The 14556-nt window shown below is 40.5% G+C and overlaps 1 pseudogene; it reads right to left on the minus strand.

Moving 5' to 3' along the window:
* Nucleotides 1-7692: 7692 nt before the first annotated feature.
* Nucleotides 7693-14277, minus strand: LOC113890317 (annotated as a pseudogene).
* Between the last annotated feature and the right edge of the window lie 279 nt (nt 14278-14556).

Genomic DNA, 14556 nt, shown 5'->3' on the forward strand with positions numbered 1-14556 from the left:
GAAGCTCTTAGAAAAGCAGAAGTATAAAACCATGAAAAGTAAAACTAAAGTGTAAGCTAATGAAAGCTGACAGCATCAGAGCCTATTAGTGCCATTCTGCTATTTATAGTGCTGTGGCTCACTCTATCAACACAATCATCGCTAAATTAGATATGACTAACAGTTTTGGTTGATCCAGTTTAATCGGGTCAGATTAATGAGCTAGCTGCACACCCATGTGGGAGAACCGTTCATCCTAAACTAGATGCTGGTGTTTAATATAGTATTAAATTCTCTTTTCCCAAGTTTGGGCTGAATTATACTGTTAAATTCTTGCCTGGAGAATTCCATGAACAGAAAAGCCTACTGGGCTACAGTCCATGGGGTCACAAAACAGTCGTACATGACTGAATGACTAACATGCTGTTAAATTAACCTGTCTTTCCCCTCAGGCCTCCAGCAGAAGCCCGTAGCCAGCTAGCTCAGCTGTCATGCCAGCAACTTCTCAGGAGCTATAAGGCCCAGCTGAAGGGAGCGCTTGACTCTAAGTTAGAGATGCTAACCATTTCTGGTAGTGAAGAATGAAGAGCCAGGTGTCCTGGATTCAACTCCCTGCTCTGTCACTTGTTAGACATTAGATCTTGGCCAAGTTTCTTAATCCCAATAAACTTGCTCCTTTATTTGTAAAGCAGAGCTAATAATACCTACTCTATGAAATGGCAATCCACTCTAGTATTCTTGCTTGGAAAATCCCATGGATGGAGGAGCCTGGAAGGCTACAGTTCATGGGGTCGCAAAGAGTCGGACACAACTGAGCGACTTCACTTCTTCACTTCTATAGCAGGGATACACAATCTCTGGGATCTAATGCCTGATGATCTGAGCTGGAGCATCCTAAAACTATCCCCTTCCCTGCCCCCTGTCCATGGAAAAACTGTCTTCCATGAAACCTGTCCCTGGTGCCAAAAAGGTTGTGGACTGCATCATAGAGTTGTTGTTGTTGTTGCTGTTGTTTTTAAACCTCTGAAATTAGTTTATTAGTATCATCCAGGACTCAGATGTTCAGTATTCCTCCTGAAATTACATAAACAAAAGCAAATGGAAAGAACCCAAGTCAAAATTCTATAATAAAACAGCACTCCCTCACAAAAGCATGTAAAATTACAAGAATGCTACTTTAAAACACTGGCACGTTAAGAGAACAATAATCTCAAAAGCCACAAAATTGCCAAATTGTTCCCCAAACTGCTAAGCAGATAAACATATGACCCTAATATATGAGCTCGAGTTTTGTAAACAAAAGTAAAATTCAAATAAATCAGATAACTCATACTGAAATACAAAGTGTCTTTTCCCCTCATGTCTATTCAACTTATAAAGGGGCAACCCATAATATAGGAAGATAAACCTGATTTTAAACGTGGTATACAGTTTTAAAAGTCAGTCTAATTAATTAAAAAATACCTTTAAGTGAGCGTCTCAAGTTTCCTAAACAGTCTGTATTTAGATAAATAGGAGAAGACATTTATAGCCAGCACTTTTTCCCCCAGAGCCTTTGCTGGGACAAACAACAAAAAAACAATATGGCAGCCTTGTATTTTTTTTAATATATTTATTTTAATTGGAGATTAATTACTTTACAATATTGTATTGGTTTTGCCATACATCAACATGAATCTGCCACAGGTATACACGTGTTCCCCATCTTGAACCCCCCTCCCTCCACCCTCCCCGTACCATCCCTCTGGTTCGTCCCAGTGCACCAGCCCCAAGCCTCCAGTATCATGCATCGAATCTGGACTGGTGATTCATTTCATATATAATATTATACATGTTTCAATGCCATTCTCCCAAATCATCCCACCGTCTCCCTCTCCCACAGCGTCCAAAAGACTGTTCTATACATCTGTGTCTCTTTTGCTGTCTCGCTTACAGGGTTATCGTTACCTTTTTTTAAAATTCCATATATATGCGTTAGTATACTGTATTGGTGTTTTTCTTTCTGGCTTACTTCACTCTGTATAATAGGCTCCAGTTTCATCCACCTCATTAGAACTGATCCAAATGTATTCTTTTTAATGGCTGAGTAATACTCCATTGTGTATAAATAAAAGGAATCCAAAGTGGGAAAGAAGAAGTAAAACTCTCACTGTTTGCAGATGACATGATTCTCTACATAGAAAACCCTAAAGACTCCACCAGAAAATTACTAGAGCTAATCAATGAATATAGTAAAGTTGCAGGATATAAAATCAACACACAGAAATCCCTTGCATTCCTATACACTAACAATGAGAAAATAGAAAGAGAAATTAAGGAAACAATTCCATTCACCATTGCAACAAAAAGAATAAAATACTTAGGAATATATCTACCTAAAGAAAATAAAGACCTATATATAGAAAACTATAAAACACTGGTGAAAGAAATCAAAGAGGACACTAATAGATGGAGAAATATACCATGTTTTCAATATAGTGAAAATGAGTATACTACCCAAAGCAATCTATAGATTCAATGCAATCCCTAACAAGCTACCAATGGTATTTTTCACAGAGCTAGAAACAAATAATTTCACAATTTGTATGGAAATACAAAAAACCTCGAATAACCAAAGCAATCTTGAGAAAGAAGAATGGAACTGGAGGAATCAACCTGCCTGACTTCAGGCTCTACTACAAAGCCAGAGTCATCAAGACAGTATGGTACTGGCACAAAGATAGAAATACAGATCAATGGAACAAAATAGAAAGCCCAGAGATAAATCCACGCACCTATGGACATCTTACCTTTGACAAAGGAGGCAAGAATATACAATGGATTAAAGACAATCTCTTTAACAAGCGGTGCTGGGAAAACTGGTCAACCACTTGTAAAAGAATGAAACTAGAACGCTAGAAACTAGAACACAGAGTGCGGGCAGCTGCGACGGCACGCAGAGCGCAGCCAAGAGGAGCTACCCCACGTCCGGGGCAGCAGCCGGGAGCACCAGGCTGCAACAGCGCAGGAGCAGCCGAGAAGAGCTACCCCAGGTCCGAGGTCAGGGGCGGCAGCCAGGAGGAGCTGCCCCACACCCGATACCAGAGGCAGCGCCGGGAGGAGCAACCCCACGTCCAAGGAGCGGTGGCTGCGAGGGCGCCGGTGGGCCTAGAGGAGCTATTCCACATTCAAAGTCGGGAGGGGCGGTGGTGAGGAGATACCCTTCGTCCAAGGTAAGGAGCAGTGGCTGTGCTTTGCTGGATCAGCCATGAAGAGATACCCCACGTCCAAGGTAAGAGAAACCCAAGTAAGACGGTAGGTGCTGCAAGACGGCATCAGAGGGCAGACACACTGAAACCATAATCACAGAAAACTAGTCAATCTAATCACACTAGGACCACAGCCTTGTCTAACTCAATGAAACTAAGCCATGCCCTGCGGGGCCACCCAAGATGGGTGGGCGTGGTGGAGAGGTCTGACACAATGTGGTCCACTGGAGAAGAGAATGGCAAACCACTTCAGTATTCTTGCCTTGAGAACCCCATGAACAGTATGAAAAGGCAAAATGATAAGGATACTGAAAGAGGAACTCCCCAGGTCAGTAGGTGCCCAATATGCTACTGGAGATCAGTGGAGAAATAACTCCAGAAAGAATGAAGGGATGGAGCCAAAGCAAAACCAATACCCAGTTGTGGATGTGACTGGTGATAGAAGCAAGGTCCGATGCTGTAAAGAGCAATATTGCATAGGAACCTGGAATGTTAGGTCCATGAATCAAGGCAAATTGGAAGTGGTCAAACAGGAGATGGCAAGAGTGAACATTGACATTCTAGGAAGCAGAGAACTGAAATGGACTGGAATGGGTGGATTTAACTCAGATGACCATTATATCTACTACTGTGGGCAGGAATCCCTTAGAAGAAATGGAGTAGCCATCATGGTCAACAAGAGAGTCTGAAATGCAGTACTTGGATGCAATCTCAAAAATGACAGAATGATCTCTGTTCGTTTCCAAGGCAAACCATTCAATATCACAGTAATCCAAGTCTATGCCCCAACCAGTAATGCTGAAGAAGGTGAAATTGAATGGTTTTATGAAGACCTACAAGACCTTTTAGAACTAACACCCAAAAAAGATGTCCTTTTCATTATAGGGGACTGGAATGCAAAAGTAGGAAGTCAAGAAACACCTGGAGTAACAGGCAAATTTGGCCTTGGAATATGGAATGAAGCAGGGCAAAGGCTAATAGAGTTTTGCTAAGAAAATGCACTGGTCATAGCAAACACCCTCTTCCAACAACACAAGAGAAGACTCTACACATGGACATCACCAGATGGTCAACACCGAAATCAGATTAATTATATTCTTTGCAGCCAAGGATGGAGAAGCTCTATACAGTCAGCAAAAACAATACCAGGAGCTGACTGTGGCTCAGATCATGAACTCCTTATAGGCAAATTCAGACTTAAATTGAAGAAAGTAGGGAAAACCACTAGACCATTCAGGTATGACCTAAATCAAATCCCTTATGATTATACAGTGGAAGTGAGAAATAGATTTAAGGGAATAGATCTGATAGATAGAGTGCCTGATGAACTATGGACAGAGGTTCGTGACATTGTACAGGAGACAGGGATCAAGACCATCCCCATGGAAAAGAAATGCAAAAAAGCAAAATGGCTGTCTGAGGAGGCCTTACAAATAGCTGTGAAAAGAAGAGAAGCGAAAAGCAAAGGAGAAAAGGAAAGATATAAGCATCTGAATGCAGAGTTCCAAAGAATAGCAAGAAGAGATAAGAAAGCCTTCCTCAGAGATCAATGCATAGAGGAAAACAACAGAATGGGAAAGACTAGAGATCTCTTCAAGAAAATTAGAGATACCAAGGGAACATTTCATGCAAAGATGGGCTCGATAAAGGACAGAAATGATATGGACCTAACAGAAGCAGAAGATATTAAGAAGAGGTGGCAAGAATACACAGAAGAACTGTACAAAAAAGATCTTCATGACCAAGATAATCACGATGGTGTGATCACTCACCTAGAGCCAGACATCCTGGAATGTGAAGTCAAGTGGGCCTTAGAAAGCATCACTACGAACAAAGCTATGGAGGTGATAAAATTCCAGTCGAGCTATTTCAAATCCTGAAAGATGATGCTGTGAAAGTGCTGCACGCAATATGCCAGCAAATTTGGAAAACTCAGCAGTGGCCACAGGACTGGAAAAGGTCAGTTTTCATTCCAATCCCAAAGAAAGGCAATGCCAAATAATGCTCACAATACCACACAATTGCACTCATCTCACATGCTAGTAAAGTAATGCTCAAAATTCTCCAAGCCAGGCTTCAGCAATACGTGAACCATGAACTTCCAGATGTTCAAGCTGGTTTTAGAAAAGGCAGAGGAACCACAGATCAAATTGCCAACATCTGCTGGATGGTCAAAAAAGCAAGAGAGTTCCAGAAAAACATCTATTTCTGCTTTACTGACTACGCCAAAGCCTTTGACTGTGTGGATCACAATAAACTGGAAAATTCTGAAAGAGATGGGAATACCAGACCGCCTGACCTGCCTCTTGAGAAACCTATATGCAGATCAGGAAGCAACAGTTAGAACTGGACATGGAATGACAGACTGGTTCCAAATAGGAAAAGGAGTACGTCAAGGCTGTGTATTGTCACCCTGCTTATTTAACTTACATGCAGAGTACATCATGAGAAACGCTGGGCTGGATGAAGGACAAGCTAGAATCAAGATTGCCGGGAGAAATATCAATAACCCTAGATATGCAGATGACACCACCCTTAAGGCAGAAACTGAAGAGGAACTAAAAAGCCTCTTGATGAAAGTGAAAGAGGAGAGTGAAAAAGTTGGCTTAAAGCTCAACATTCAGAAAACGAAGATCATGGCATCCCATCACTTCATGGGAAATAGATGGGGAAACAGTGGAAACAGTGTCAGACTTTATTTTTCTGGGCTCCAAAATCACTGCAGATGGTGACTGCAGCCATGAAATTAAAAGACGCTTACTCCTTGGAAGGAAAGTTATGACCAACCTAGATAGCATATTGAAAAGCAGAGCATTACTTTGCCAACAAAGGTCCGTCTAGTCAAGGCTATGGTTTTTCCAGTGGTCATGTATGGATGTGAGAGTTGGACTGTGAAGAAAGCTGAGCACTGAAGAATTGATGCTTTGAACTGTGGTTGCACTCTTGAGAGTCCCTTGGACTGCAAGGAGATCCAACCAGTCCATTCTGAAGGAGATCAGCCCTGGGATTTCTTTGGAAGGAATGATACTGAAGCTGAAACTCCAGTACTTTGGCCACCTCATGCGAAGAGTTGACTCACTGGAAAAGACTCTGATGCTGGGAGGGATTGGGGGCAGGAGGAGAAGGGGACAACAGAGGATGAGATGGCTGGATGGCATCACTGACTCGATGGACATGAGTCTGGGTGAACTCTGGGAGTTGGTGATGGATAGGGAGGCCTGGCGTGCTGTGATTCATGGGGTCGCAGAGTCGGACACGACTGAGCAACTGAACTGAACTGAACTGAGAACACTTTCTAACACCATACACAAAAATAAACTCAAAATGGATTAAAGATCTAAACGTAAGACCAGAAACTATAAAACTCCTAGAGGAGAACATAGGCAAAACACTCTCTGACAAATCACAGCAGGATCCTCTATGACCCACCTCCCAGAATACTGGAAACAAAAGCAAAGATAAACAAAGGGACCTAAGCTTCTGCAGCCTTGTATTTTAAGCTCACGCTTTTGGGGATACATTCTCAGGTCTTTAACATAGGAACTCCAAAAAAAAACAAAAAACAAACAAACATAGGAACTCCAAATAAAACTGCCATTACATGGTAATGGGAGTTAAAGAGTATAGAGTCTTCACGTAAAGACTAGAACATACTTTTGTATTAGTCCTTCAAGGACAGACTTTCAAAATGTTTGATTCTAATAATCCCATGCTGTGAGTAATCCCATTACTCTTCACTTTGTAAACATAACTGGGCTATGTGAAATCTGCTATTAACTGGTCAAGACTTAAGTTTCAGTTATGGATGAAAACTGTCTCAATTCAACTTTTATACCCTCATCATGGATACGCAGGGTGCGTAGACAAAAGCTTTTTATTTATCAGCTAACTATATGAAAGATAAACACTGTAATAATTCGTGTGATCCAAAATAGGCAAAAGCAAAAGACTAGCTTCCCCTTAAAAAGAAAAATTTTCAGACCTATGAAAAACACAATACTAATTTTTAAAATTGTGTTTACTTAGAAGAATTCAGAATGTCAACAAAACAGCTGCAGTTTTTTCTTTATTTGTAATTACTGAGTGGTAATTCAGTTAACAGAACAACAATTATTCGTATAAGCTGCGTCAGAGACAACTGAAGATGAAAAAACTACCATCCCCATATATACCTAATTTACACTGTGCACCATAAGAACCTGCTTTAAATTTCCATGCCTATCTACAACCCTCATACTGCACCAGGCAAGACTAGTGGCTATTGAAAATACCATCAGGACAGGGCTATCTAAAGACACATTTGGTACTGTGTTAACTACACAAAAAAAGACACTGTACAGTTTTAAAACAAATCTTACACAGCCTTATATTTCAATGCTTTTCTTTAACAGGAGTAAGTTGTGCACAGGGGGGTTAAATGCTTTATAGACAAAAAAAAAAAAAAAAAAACTGCACTAGAACCAACTTATTCATCATTTTCTTCTTCCTCCTCATCCTCTTCATCTTCTTCCTCCTCTTCATCTTCCTCATCTTTCTCCTCTTCCTTCTTTTTCTTGCTTATTTCAGCCTTGATGACTCCCTTTTTGCTGAATTAGGCTTCCCTTTAGCTCGGGATGCAGCAATATCCTTTTCGTACTTTTCCTTCAGCTTAGCAGCCTTCTTCTCATAGGGCTGCTTGTCATCTGCAGCAGTGTTATTCCACGTCTCTCCCAGTTTCTTTGCAACATCACCAATGGACAGGCCAGGATGGTCATGTTTGACTTTTGGACAATACTCAGAACAAAACAAGAAAAAGGCTGAAGGATTCCTCTTGGGTGTACTGGGATCCTTGAACTTTTTTGTTTCCCCTTTAGGAGGGATATAAGTTTTCATTTCTCTTTCATAACGGGCCTTGTCTGCCTTTTTCATTTCTTCAAATTTTCTTTTCGCTGTAGCAGACATGGTCTTCCACCTCTCTGAGCACTTCTTAGAAAACTCTGAGAAGTTGACTGAAACATCCCGGTGCTTCTTCCTGTGCTCCTCCTGGCAAGTTTGCACAAAGGATGCATATGATAACATTTTCCCTCTTACGATCTCCTTTGCCCATTTTTAATTATCTTTCCTCCGAGAGGCAGAGAGTTTCCAAGTGCCCGTGCAGCTCTCACTTGCCCTGGTACTGTCTCTATCCAGCATAGAGTTTTTGATGATTAAATGAGATAATCCACTTAAACTGTTTACAATAAATACCTGGCATATAGTAAGCCCTCAATGAATGTCAGCTGCAACTAACAGTAACAAACAACAGGCCAAAGGAAGCTTTCTTGAGAGTTGCTTTCTCAGAAACATACAATTGACACATACACTAGCCAAGGATTCTCAAGTTCAGAACTGCTGGCCTTTTAGACTTGATAATTCTTTGTTATGGGGGACTGTCCTAAGCACTGTAGGATGTTTGGCAGCAACCTTGACATCTAACCACTATGAAGCACTGTCTCAATTGTAATATCCAGTGTCTCTAGACATTGCTGTGTGTCTCTGGGGCAGGAGTGGGAAGCAAAATCACCTCAGTTTGACAACTACTGTGCTAGAGCAATTAATAGCTGCTATTCAGGACACTGACGCTCCCTCTTTGTCTTATCACTCTTGCCTAAATGTCCCATCAACTATGTCTACTAGGTAACTCAATGACAAGTAAATCACATACATAAAAGGCTGCCTTGAAATGACTTCCTCCTTTGCTGTTAATTCAATTCTGTGAAGACACACAGTGTCTATTATTTTTGCCTTGGTGGTCTCAGTACCCAGCACACAATGGACAATGAATGAACGATGAATTAATTATGAATATTCCCTTGAGCTTTTCGGTTTTGTTAAACAACTCAGAGCAGCGCTCAGGTTTCCTCAACCTTGACTCCAGTCAGAACACGAAGGAGATAAACACTGAAACACTCACATACCATGAGGAAACATGATAAGCTGAGCCAAGCCGGGTAAGCAGGAGCAGGAGAGGCCAGGAACACCCTTGCCACAGAGCTTCAGGGCATGGAGTCGAACTGAACATAAGCCCATCTCCAGAAACTAGCACCAAGGGTCGAGCTGGAGAAGAGGGTCCAAGTAGGTCAGTGAGCAAAAGACCTGCAGCAAGTCCTGAGATGACAGGGTTGAACCAGTGTAGATACAGAGCAGAGAAAGGAACAGAAGCTCAGAAGAATTATCTGAGAAATCCCATGGATAGGTGGAAATGGATTTGGCTGATGTGAACATGTTTCAGACAACTTGTGACAGGGTCACTTCAGTTCAGCTCAGTTCAGTTGGTCAGTCGTGTCCAACTCTTTGCGACCCCATGGACTACACCATGCCAGGCTTCCCTGTCCTTCACCAACTCCCAGAGCTTGCTCAAACTCATGTCCATCGAGTCAGTGATGCCATCCAACCATCTCATCCTCTGTCATCGCTTTCTCCTCCTGCCTTCAATCTTTCCCAGCATCAGGGTTTTTTCAAATGAGTTGGTTCTTTACATTGTCTGGCCAAAGTATTGGAGCTTCAGCTTCAGCATCAGTCCTTCCAATGAATATTCAGGACTAATTTCCTTTAGGATTGGTTGCTTTGATCTCCTTGCAGTCCAATGAACTCTCAAGAGTCTTCTCCAACACCACAGTTCAAAAGCATCAATTCTTCAGCACTCAGCTTTCTTTATAGTCCAACTCTCACATCCATACATGACTACTGGAAAAACCATAGCTTTGACTGTATGGATCTTTGCTGGTAAAGAAATATCTCTGCTTTTTAATATGCTATCTAGGTTGGTCATAGTTTTTCTTCCAAGGAGCAAGGGTCTTTTAATTTCATGGCTGTAGTCACCATCTGCAGTGACTTTGGAGCCCAAGAAAATAAAGTCTGTCACTGTTTCTATTGTTTCCCCATCTATTTGCCATGAAATGATGGGACTAGATGCCATGATCTTAGTTTTATAAATGTTGAGTTTTAAGCCAACTTTTTCACTCTCCTCTTTCACTTTCATGAAGAGGCTCTTTTCATCAAGGGTCACTTAGGGTCTCAAAATGAAATGAGACCCGGATTCCATCATCCATGGTTCCAGTTCCCCCTGACAGCTTCATGTCCAGTATAGTTTTAATCCATATATTCTCTCTTCAGGTCAATAATAAACATGCTGGAAAAAACTTTTCCTTAGAAACTATTATTATTTCCCCAGTGGCCCATTAAATAAAGGTGTTTAATTCTGTAAAGAACAACTTAAATATGCTATAGAATAACAACATGTATTACAAAGTTCAGCAAACAGAATTTTCAAGTGAAATCACTTCAACTATTTTCATATGAACCCCCAAAGTGATGCAACCATATCAGGTGATTGCATGGTATTTCTGAAGTACACAATGAGGATTCTTAAATCCCTGGTTATTTGTTACTGAGATATAAACTAGTAAACAAAGACACAGTTCTCTCAAATGTCAGATATATCTACTGTCCCTTCCTTGCCCAGTGCTCCATTTTAATTCAGCTAAAACTTATTTTTTCTTTGGTTCTGTGTCCTTTATTTTCAAAGGCATGCAGATTTGGATGTGATAATAAAAGCTTATAATCCTGGTGAGAAATTTCTTCTAGGGTCTTATGTAGGAAAAGCTATATACTTCCTTTACGGAAATAGTGGGTTTTGGGGAGGAGATGAGAGGGGGAGGGGGACAGAGAATAACTAGTAACATGTCACGTCTCCTTTATCACTTTCGCCACGAATCCTAGACCATACTTGAAAGAAACTCAGTTCTAGTGCTCCATTTGTGTTCTGCTTTTATACCTGGGGACAACTTTCAAGTTTTTATTTCTCTGAGCCTGATTTTTAATTTATTCATAGCTCACCACTTTATGGTATGTGTTTATTACAAGTCTCCAAAAATATTTTGTGAAATGAGGCAAAACATGAATAAAAATTAAGCAATGATCAAAATTTTATATTATGTAAAATGAGAGACAAGGTTAGCCTTAGTAATTAGTCAAATATAAATGAAAGGCAAGAATGTTAGACAGCATACAACATCTGTTTTTAGCATTGAGTTTTTTTTTTTTTTTTAGGATTTCTGATAAAAATGCAGAAATGCATAACCCTCTTGGAGGGTTAAATGCCTTAAGGCATTATCAGTAAATTAGCAGCTTATTGAAGACTAGCTAATATGTGCCCAGGATTATATACAGGAGCGGGTCCATCAGGAAAAAAATATAGAAAGGGTAGTAAGACAGGATCAACCTCACTTCCTCATTTTTAAATGGTGCTGCTGCAGTCACAAGGATCCACCTGGAAACACTTTATAGTTTCTTTGTGCTGTTGCTAAACACATCAACCATAGTGACTGCCCCCACCCATTGCCCTCCTGAAGGGGCACCCCTGGGCCCTACACTTTACCTCATGAGGAGTCAGCCCTGACTAGAAGACAGTCAACTCTGACTCCCATCCTAGTCTATGATGAATACAAAAGACTTGCTATTTAGCCTAATTCAGCGGCAGAAAACTAAAAACAGGAGAAGTCACTTCCATAATTATCTTGCTTCTCCCAACATTTTCCCTTATTAAATTAGAATGGTCAATTCTGAGCTAAACAAAAATCTCTGCTCTTTAATTTTGCTTTCCATTTTTTCGGTAGTTAATACACAAACATGGTTCAGAATTCAAAAAAGACACCCTCCCTCTTGGGCCTAGAGCTTTTTAGTTGCCCAATGAAAGTAACAATATTGTCTGTTTATAGCTAGCCTTCCAGAAATTTTCTATTAATTCATAAAAACTTAAAAGAGTCTCAGAAGCTTTTTCAGTTTCAGGAAACTGAAAAAAACTCATTTTTTCCCTTTAAACTACTGCATTCAACTCACATTCCTAAATTCTATTTCAAAAGACTTGTGAGCTTTGTTGTTCTTTCCCATTTTATCACTACTGCAAAAGTGGCTTTAATTTTCTCCCTGACTCTATTAATCTCCCTTCCTCTATTAATCTCCCTTCATCCACATGGCCACCAGAGTTATCTTTACTGTCATTGTTATTAAATATATTATGAAATATATATATTACAGATATGTACACTATAAATATATTATATATACCAAATGGCATAGATGACACGTGCGTGCTTTTTAGAACATACCACACGCCTACCACCAGCTTGAGTCACAGAATACCAAGAGCACCTTGGAAACCTGCTTTGTGCCTTTTGTTGCCTGTTTGTCTTTCCCTCCCTCTGCCCCAAGGTAATTACTTTTCTGAATACTGAATTCTCCCATTATCTTGGGATTTATTGTACCCCAATAAAGTAAATGAATAGTTTTGCATGGTTTTGTAGTTTTCATAAGGGAATTAGACTGGACGCATGTCTCTGTGACATGTCAGATCTTTGTTTTCATCTCTCAAAGTTCCACTGTCTTAAGATATCTTGAAAGTGAAAGTGAAAGCCGCTGAGTCCTGTCGGACCCTTCGCGATCCCATGGACTATAGAGTCCATGGAACTCTCCTGGCCAGAATACTGGAGTGGGTAGCCATTCCCTTCTCCTGGGGATCTTCCCAACCCAGGGACTGAACCCAGGTCTATCGCATTGCAGGCGGATTCTTTACCAGCTGAGCCACCAGGGAAGCTTAAGATACTGTCTATGTCTCTAATTAGCATTCAATCTTTTCCCTAGCTTTTTGAACATATGGAATATAGTCATATTTTAATGTTGTTATGCATAATTTCATTTATCAGTTCTGAGTGAGTTTCTACTGATTTATTTTTCCTAAAGTTCATATTTTCCCACAACATTGATTGCCTGGTGATTTCTGATTGGATGGCAAACATTGTTTTTTCCCTTGTTAGGAGCTGGATATTTATATATTCTTATAACTAGCCTGGAGATTGGTCTAGGCCATAGTTAAATAAGTAGGAGACAGTTTGGCCCTTTTATATCTGTCTTTCAAGATTGTTGTGTGTATGTGTGCTTAGCCGCTCAGTCATGTCTGACTCTTTGCGACCCCATGGACTGCAATCTGCCAGGCTCCTCTGTCCATGGAATTCTCCAGGCAAGAATACTGGAGGGGATTGCCATGCCCTCCTCCAGGGGATCTGCCCTACCCAGGGATCGAAACCAGGTCTCCTGCATTGCAGGTGGATTCTTTACTGTCTGAGCCACCAGGGAAGCCCTCAATACTGTTAGGTGGGCCCAATTCAGTATTTATTCTAGGGCTAATGATTCCTGACTTCTGAGCCATGTCCTATGAATTATGAGGATTTCTAATTTGGCAGGAGGTGCGGGGGACGAGAATGGGCAGTGGACAGGTACTTTTCATAGCCCCAGGTGAACACCAAGTGTCATTTTCTTGGGTGATTCTTTCAAATCTCAGGTAGTTTCCTCATGTACATGCAGTCTTCAGCAGCTCTCTACATATTGGAAGGAAACCCTCTGCAGGTCTCTGGACTGCTCTGTGATGCTCACTCTGTCTCTTCTTCAGTACTCTGTCCTGAAAACTCTAGTCATCCAGATTACTCCAAGTTCTCAGTTGGTATCCTCAAATCAGAGGGTTCACCAGGCTAAACCAGGGTCTTCCCTCCCTCTGCCATGGCCTGAAAACTTTCTCTTGGCAGTCATCTGGGGCAATCACAGGGCTCACTGTTTGTTTTTTATCTCTCAAAGAACACTATCCTTCATTGTCTGATGTTTAATATCTTGAAAATTATCGTCCCATATATTTTTTTTTCACTTTTTATGTCATCTCAGGCAGAATGGTAAATTTACTCCATGTTGGATGCAAGTGGAAGCCAGATAAATTTCTTTTTATTATATTACATAACTATCCTCAAATTTAAAAGTTGTAAGTCCCTCGTACATAAAACTCTTATACAACTAAAAAGTTTTTAAATTTTATAAATTAATTATAATCAAATCCAAAAGAGAATCAGTAACATTAAGGTGATTAATGATGTGATTTGAACAAGACATGGTATTAATTGCTCCAGCATAAGTTTGCTTTAGTTTGGCTGTGGTGACTCACTTTTCCCATCAGTTCTCTGTATTTCAACCACTGAAAAATATTCATCTCGTTCACCCTCCACTTTGTTAAGTCTACTCCTGCTCTCTTCGGTTTCTATGCAGTTATATGTGCAACTGTGGATACTGAAATTTCATAACAGTATTTAGTTATAAAACGGGTACCCAGATGGTCATCAATATGCTTAATTTTTAAATAATCACTAAAGTGAGAAAACAAATTCTTTTTATTTTAAATTCTTGTGTAGAACATGCAATTTGATATGCATTGATTCAATGCAAGACAATAAAGCTTCTATCAAGTTGGTAGCCACACTGAAAAGACTGT

Source organism: Bos indicus x Bos taurus, chromosome 3 (genome assembly GCF_003369695.1).
Source record: "Bos indicus x Bos taurus breed Angus x Brahman F1 hybrid chromosome 3, Bos_hybrid_MaternalHap_v2.0, whole genome shotgun sequence".
Classification (NCBI taxonomy): domain Eukaryota; kingdom Metazoa; phylum Chordata; class Mammalia; order Artiodactyla; family Bovidae; genus Bos; species Bos indicus x Bos taurus.